The following is a 6,377-nucleotide window of genomic DNA, read 5'->3' on the forward strand; positions in this document are numbered from 1 at the left end:
TATCTTTCTTTGTCTGTTCTTAGTAGTCCGTGTCTGCTGCCTCGTGATCTAACACGTCCAAAACTAACTTAAGGGTGGGGGTGGGGGTGGGGGGGTATATTATATACCTATCACGGTAACTATGACCTTCCAGACAAAACCTTATAACAAGGAGGTATAACAGGATAGCACCTCTAAAATGCCATTTTCATTAAAAAAAAAAAATTAAATTTACCTTTACAAGGGTAACGGCGCCATATTGAAAATATACAGCTTTAATAAATGTAAAAAGGATTTTCTTATTTACCAACCGAATTTGCTCAAATACAAAATTTTATACAGTTGGGCTCTTAGATATCTTGAATGGGAAAAAAAGTTACAAATGGATAACTGACCTTCGATTACATAATCATCCACGTCACTCACTTGGGAAAGCATCGATTTGCTTTACCACCTGTATAAAGTTAGGTTATGGTGTGAATAACAAGCGCTGAAAATTTCATTGGAATCAAAAACAAAATAAAAATGTAGAGGAGAAAAAGCTACATGTATCAAACGTTGAAGTTTTGAGTAAAACGACATGTATTGTTACAGAATGGGCAAACTAAACGTTGAAGGACAGAAAAATCTGAAAGATATTGATTGTAACACAAAGAGTAAGCCTTTTTTAGATTAAAAAGTGGTTGAAGTATTATAATACTTAAAAAGTCCAGATACCATACATTGACCAAAATCGTCAACTTAACACCAGCCTCCCCCCCCCTCTTAACCCTATCCGTACGCCTTGTGGTCATTATGTTTCCCCGGGGTTGTATTCTTCACATTTTAGAATACTTTTAGTACGAAGATCTCTTTGAAACTTTCAGTATTTCTCAAAAAATCGTTTTGACAGACTGCTATGCAAAGCGTACTGATCGAATTAACGGGTAAATTTCCTCTTTGGAAAGTGGTGGCACAGTTCCCCACGTCGTATGGATACGATAGTAAAACACGATGTACGTATAGGGTTAAGTTACTACTCACAACAGGGGTCTCCAACCACTTTTTGAAGGGCAATATTTCGATAGTCATATCTTACGAGTGGAGGATCGAAATGTACTTCGTTAGTGGTTGAACGGTGCCACTGGTAGGTCCTGCTTTTTTAAACTTTCCCCTCTGTTGTTTCTGTCTCTTTGTCTTACCTTTCCCCAACACTAAACGGCCATTATCGTGTCGATATGCCTCTCCTTACTTAAACATACAAACAAAAGAAATGTACTTCTATTCAACAATATATATTTTCCCTAATAATAAATGAAAGCATCACACTATAATTAAGCAACTACTACTGGGCTGGTTAAAATTAACAAAGTTGTTATCTGTGACAAACTTTGGCTATAACAAAAAAAACCCCCCCAAAAAACCCCCAACAACAATATGTTTTAAAGATTAATATATGGATTGTATACATTTAACGCCTCTTTCAACACTGTGAGGCTTATTAAGAGGCGCGGGCACTAAATTTAAGGTCCATCTCCGATATAGTGTAGCCAAAACGCTAGGGAGCCTTAAATCTCTCCAAAAAACAATAGAATTCAAAATGCTCATTGGGGTCTGAACCAGGGCCATCCGCTCTCTAGTCCAGCTTAATACCAGCTGAGCTAACAATGCTTCCTCAAAGTCTCATCAAGATCATACCCATAAACTTTTTTACAGATGTAAAGTTTGAGCCTGTAGAGTCCAAAGAAGGTGAGGTGTACTAGGGGTATGGCAATAAATAAAAAAAACAATGGACACTCCGTAAGGGGTACAAGGGTCGTTCCAGTCCAATTTATCATAGATCACGTGATTTATGTGATCCGTGGACCAGTAGATGACGCTGAAGATGAGGTAGGCCAGCCCGTAGATGAAGGGAAGGTAGACGTGAAGGAGCCTCACAGGTCTTGCGCTAATGAGGTGATCCACAACGACGAAGACAAAGTTGAGAATGTGGACGTTCACATCTTGTAGGTTCACATACGACTCGTCTCTGTTCAGTGTGGGGTAGATCGCAGCAAAGATGACGATGGTCACTATTGGAGCGGCGCAGGTGATGACGTTTGACAGCACCCAGGACAGTTTGAAGTACCACGCCGTTGACGAGGACGCGCCGTTCCCGGGGACAATTTCGTGCTCACCTGGAGTTGGTGATTGATTCCTCGACCCATCCCCACTGACTGCGCCGCCGTTAGGTCCGTTCTCGGCTGTGTGTCCGTCCTTGCCCTCGTTACTGATGGTGGAGATGGCGTTCCTGTTGGTCATGGGGACCCCGGCCTGTTTCGCGGAGTCTCCTCCCAGTATGCCTTGTCGGCCGGATCTGTGGGCACAAGCAGAGAACAAAAGACACAAATAGTAAAAGGAAAAAAAATTGGTGTTTTTGAAAGTCAAATGATGACTTCCATAGCTGTAGTGTTCTTGGTAACTGCAAATTTACATATTTTATGCACTTGATTACCATTTTTCAATTAAAAAATCCACAGAGGAATGTGTTTATTATTGGGCCCAAACAAAAAAGAAACCGATAGAAATTGCATATTGGATGGAACAATGTCGGTTTCTTGCTTTCATAACATGCATTTTGACGAGTGTCTGGTGTCACCACGGTGCAACACAAATGAAGGCCAAAGGGGGAAAGTTGCCGCTTAGGACTTTGGTTCACATGCTTCGCTGCGACATACAGAGGGCAAAGAGGGGTGGCCATGACAGTGTGTGGTCTAGGACTAGGAATATATATCTATGGAGTAGCCATCGATGGACCATAGAGTCACTTGGTGATTCATTTCGTAATGTCAAGTAAGGAGAGCAGTCGCTACAGCTGCTGATGTCTGTCTGTCTGTCTGTCTGTCTGTCTGTCTGTCTGTCTGTCTGTCTGTCTGTCTGTCTGTCTGTCTGTCTGTCTCTCTTTATCCCTCTACCTCTGTCTCTAAATTTAAATTTCCCCTCTATCTCTTTCTTTCTCTTTTTTTCTCTTACCAACCCACTCTCTCAAACGTAAATACAAACACAAACACACACACACACACACACACACACACACACACACACACACACACACACACACACACACACACACACACACACACACACACTCACACATACAGAGAGACAGGGTGTGATAGATATATATATATATATATATACATATATATATATATATATATATATATATATATATATATATAGAGAGAGAGAGAGAGAGAGAGAGAGAGAGAGAAAGAGAGAGAGAGAGAGAGGGAGAGAGAGAGAGGAATAGAGAGAAAGGAGAGAGAGAGAGGGAGAGAGAGAGAGAGAGAGAGGAATAGAGAGAAAGGAGAGAGAGAAAGGGGGGGGGGAGGTAGGGAGAGAGAGAAAAACTTCCAGCCCTAACGTTCAGAATCCCCCCCCCCCCCCTCAAAGAAACCCATCTTTCCCCCGAACCAATACCCCCTCTCAAATACCCCCCCCCTCCCTTCTCTTCCTAAATCCCCCAAAATTAGTCCAATCAAGATTGTCTTTGAGAAACTAAACTTTGTTCTCCCTCTTGTGCTCCAAAAACTCAGTGTGGCGTCGGTGGCCTAGTTGTTAGGCTACCGGGCCCGTTATCGTGAGATTGCAGGTTTGGGGGTTCGAGCCTTAGCTCGGTCCGACATTGCGTCTCTGGGAAAGACACTTTACACGAATTTCCCAATTGGCTCGGTCCTTTCGGAGATGGATGTTAAACTCGGAGGTCACACCTCTTAAATAATCTAATAGTATTGATCATCATCACCATCCAGTGCCAGATCTGCGACAGATCATGGTTCTCCAGTCATTCCTATGCTCCGATGCTCTTAAAAAAGCTACGTTTGTCTGATCTTTCCCCGAGGTCCATTTGTTTAGGTCACCTAAGCAGGTTGCTCTGGGCCTACCCCTGCCTCGTTTGCCTTGTTGATAGGGGCGTTAAACCTATACCACTCTTATTGTTATACTGAAAAAACTCACCGGAAAAAGACAATACTGAGCAGCGCGGCGTACACCAGATGGATCGTGAGGACGATGTAGGACCAGACAGTGAGGAACTTCATCAGGGGTCCTGGGTCGTCATTCTCGTAATGGCTCACCACCATGTGGATCAAGGCGTAGATAGAGTATACGGCCAGCAGCACTCGCGCTATCACAAATACGATGTGGGGCAGTTTCCATTGAAACAAATGACGTCATTTCAAGTTTTGAAACAAAAACAAATATCGGCAGAGGTGTAGCCAATAACGCTGTTGCAAACACGATGGGGTCAGTTTCCACTAAAACACACGGCGTTGTATTAAGTTACAAAAAAAGAAACAACACCCCCCCCCCCACACACACATACACTGAAAAGCACGTCATTTTACGATAATGAAGACAAAACATAAAAAAAAATACGCCCACCTGATCAAAGTCATAAAAAGCTATACAACAAAGCTAAGAGCGTGATCTTTTTCAACAACAGCATTGGGTAATGGTTCCGAACAACAGTAGGAGTACGCCAGGGTTGTCTGCTCTCACCCACTCTTTTCAACATTGTTTTAGAGAGGATCGTGACAGAATAATCAGTATTGGGGGCGGAACGATTAATAACCTACGTTTTGCAGACGACATAGACGGCCTTGCGGGACAAGAGCAAGAACTAGTCAGCTTAGTAGATCGTTTTGAAAAGACCTCCACAGCCTACAGCATGAAAATCAGCGCTGAGAAGATCAAACTGATGTCTAACAACAGCAAGAAGACCACAGAGGACATCCAAGTCAACGACCAGAGGCTTGAGACAGTACGCAGCTTCAAATACCTGGGTGCAATAGTGACAGACGAAGGATCAAAACCAGAAATAATCTCCAGAATAGCGCTAACTTCAGCAGCAATGACCAAGTTGAAAACCATCTGGAACGATAAAAATATCACTATCAGATCAAAGATCAGACTGATGCGTTCTGGGGTCATGTCAATATTTTTGTATGCATGTGGATCCTGGACCTTGAATGCAGACCTTGAAAGAAGGATCAAAGCTTTGGTGATGAGATTCTTCCGAAAAATCCTTGATATCTCATGGTATGGACACATCACCCGTTCATCCGACTTTGCCAAGATGATCTTACAAGGCAGCGTCCAGGGAAAAGGGAGCAGAGGCGGACCGAAGAAGAGTTGGGAGGATGACATCAATGTATGGACAGGCCTGCAACTCAAAGACACGCTCAGGAAGGAGTGGAGGATGCTGGTGGCCAAATCTTCAAAAGCGCCCAGACGGATATCCAGTCTACGGGATAGGTGAAGGTGAAGGTGAAGTGAAGACACAAATGTTTTTAAAGAACTAAATCTATAGCGCTACCACAGTTATGTTGTCGGGGAGTGTGCACTGAAATAGATGACGTCATTTCAAGTTAATTTGAGAAAATAACCCGTAGAGCTAACACAAATATGATGTGGAGGAGTTTCCACTGAAACAGGTGGCGGCATTTCAAGTTGAACAAAAAAACAAAATACCCCCCCCCCCAACAACCTCAAACAAAAACAACACTTAAAATGATACCTGCAATTTGTTGCTATCACAAACTCGACGTGGGAGAGTTTCAACTGGAATAGATGACCTCATTTCAAGTTCATTACAAATACACACGCATACACACATATACACCCATACACACATAGACACATACACACACATTCACACATACGCATTATATACACACATACATACACTGACATACACACACACACACACACACACACACATACACACACGCACACGCACACACACACACACACACACACACGCACACACACACACACACACCCCACACACACAGCTTATAACACACTCACCCCCTCCCCCATACACATAACTTGCAGCCTAAACATCCAGATATAATAGTATGGTTATGTTGAAGTCATCTGCAAAACAGGAACACTTTAAGGGGGGGGGGTTACACCTGGAGGCTATCTCGCTTATTACTGGACCGAATTTTACCAAATTTCACACATATAACAAGCATAGTAAGGAGTCTTACAATCCGCAATCAAATTTGAGAAAAAAGTTTCGTTTCCATGGATACGCCGCCATATTGGATTTTATTGACATGTTTTACGTAATGAATACCGTACTTACCGCTCGTGGAAATTGGTAGTTTTTTTGCATGCGTGTTTACAAACATTAGATCAAAAAATTTGTCAGTTGTTTTATTCCTAATCGAATTAGAAGATTTTTAATGAATTTTTTCCTGAGGTAACATTCAAGTTTGCGAAAAATCCGGGAAAATCCACACTCCAGACACCACCAACAAAAATCTATTCCATATATCAAAAATTCAACAGACAAATATTTAGTATTATCTCTTTTCTTCATTCTGTGAAAATTTCATGAAGATTGGAAGAAAAATGGTGGAGTTATT

General features: G+C 42.2%; 1 pseudogene; it reads right to left on the bottom strand.

Moving 5' to 3' along the window:
* Positions 1–908: 908 nt before the first annotated feature.
* Positions 909–4,179, bottom strand: LOC101863303 (annotated as a pseudogene).
* Positions 4,180–6,377: the final 2,198 nt, after the last annotated feature.

Source organism: Aplysia californica, unplaced genomic scaffold (assembly GCF_000002075.1).
Source record: "Aplysia californica isolate F4 #8 unplaced genomic scaffold, AplCal3.0 scaffold00860, whole genome shotgun sequence".
NCBI classification, from domain to species: domain Eukaryota; kingdom Metazoa; phylum Mollusca; class Gastropoda; order Aplysiida; family Aplysiidae; genus Aplysia; species Aplysia californica.